This window comes from Trachymyrmex cornetzi, unplaced genomic scaffold, assembly GCF_001594075.2.
Source record: "Trachymyrmex cornetzi isolate Tcor2-1 unplaced genomic scaffold, Tcor1.1 scaffold439, whole genome shotgun sequence".
Taxonomy (NCBI): Eukaryota; Metazoa; Arthropoda; class Insecta; order Hymenoptera; family Formicidae; genus Trachymyrmex; species Trachymyrmex cornetzi.
The window spans coordinates 214,376-216,638 of NW_017299168.1; positions in this window are offsets into that span (position 1 = coordinate 214,376).

Sequence of the window (2,263 nt, forward strand, 5' to 3'; positions counted from 1 at the left end):
AATTAAAAGTAAATAAGATTTATTTATTGTTAATATTACATTCCATTTTTTTTATTAATATTAAAGTAACCATTAGTTCAATAAAATTTGTGTTATCGTACGTATATTTTCAACGCTACCGTATACTTATTCGCGCATTATTAATTTTAATTATGCTACTAGGTAATAATGTTTTTTTTATTGTATATTGAACTGCATTGATAATTGTACCTTGTTAATATACCAAAATTACTCGTTAATTAAATAAATATTTCGTTAACTATGCCCGCAGAATATCTCGTTGATCGAACATGTCTCTCTGTAAATTATTGGGGCATTTCGTTTTATGCATAATGTTCCTTGTTCCATCGAATGTAAACAAGGATAAATGAAGCATCATGCGCATTATGCACTCATAGTCTATGAGCTTACGCACTTAAAAAGCAGTATGTAACATAGAGAAATTCAAATTAATCTTATTGCTATAACATTCAAAATTTCTGTACATTTTCCTCAAAATTATATTGACGACGGAAAGAGAAGAAATTTTCTCATCTACAATGGAACATATCATTTTGTTACAATTTACTACAGGAAACAACACAACGACATAAAATAATACAGCATATTCGCCTGATTTGTGTCAACTGACACAATAAATGGTCTGCTATATGGCGCTGAGATTAAATTAATCATGATTTTGATGATGCAAATTCAAAATAATTATAATCCCAACCAAACTGAAAAATATTAAATAAATCCTCTTATAATGTAACAAATAATATAATACTTATAAAATAATTATAGTTTTAGATGTAAAATATCTTGATTCTTGTCGTAACAACCAGAAATTCTTTCTAATTGTTATGACAAAATCCGAGATTTTGGTTTAAGTAAAATGCATTAATTATATACGCGCGCGCGAATCTTATTCATATCAAACCATAATCAAACAAAATTTCTAATGCATTACTGCGAGAATGGAAGGTCTGTTATATACCTGCGTAAGAGTTATCCTAATGGACAAAATTGTGGCATATGTCTGAAAGAAAGTATGCTATCATTATACTTAATGAAAACAGTTTTATTAACCCTTTCGCTCAGAAAGCGGGCGGTCCGTCGGAATACCGCCATTGATCGGTATCCCGAGCCAAAAGTGTACACATTATATGTGGATAGTTTTTAGCGTTTAAAATATTATTTTATGCCCGAATAGCGTGGATAACGCCACTTTGACATGTTTTTGAAAAAAAAGGATTGTCCCTTAAAATTAGGTAATTATAATTTCTTTGTAAACCGTTTTTCAATTATCTCTTTCATGCCAGCGGCATTATATATGTATCAATATACTACCACTACAAATTATGTTTAAACATTCATTAATTGACAAAATCAGTGTTAACAACGCTTCGTATATGGTTGTACAGGATGATTTGGCGTAACTCTTACTATAAGGAATACTATAAATTACTTCGCGAATGCTGGCTGTAGACAGCCGTCTATACGGATCGCTTTGCGTTTGCCGAACATAGCCAGCGTTAAGAGAAAAAAGGTTAAATTTAAAAGAATTAATTATAAATAAGATCTTGAATACGTTCTATTTTATACATAGAAAAAAAACCCCTATTATGAGATAGGTGCCTAATATGAGATAGCGACGTTTCCGCTAAACTAATAAACGCTATCTATTGGTTCCACCATGAGTTTATTGCTCTTGGATTGAAAACTATTTAGTAGAAAATTCATTATTAGATCATGCCTATAGTCATTGTAAAATGAGATTTTAGAATTTGGATGTTTTCAGGTTACATTGAGATGAGTATTTTAACCTTGTTTATTATTTAATAAATAAATATTTGGAAATAAATTTTTCATGTGATGATGGAATAAGGTCGTACTAATAGAACAATATTGGATATATTGAATTGTTTGATTACTGAAGTTAGATTTGATGATCGTAATACCATAAGGCGTGGAAATTGTAATATAACATCCAGGGTATTTCTAACATGAAATAACCCATGTCCCTATGTCAGGGCTCGGCACGAAATGCACATTTCGGCCGATTTTCGAGTCGGCTCCGCCTCCCGCTATCCTCCTCACCGCACCGCCCCGTGCGCAATCCAAATGCCACTCGACGCTTAGGAATGTATGTACTAAGGCGCTCATAGACGTAAGGGGCATTCATTCGGGGCGCTCGACACGCTATAATCTTTATTCTATCTTTTTTTTCGCTCATTACATACGAAACTAATAGCGAATTCAGTTGAACGTACTAGTGCAC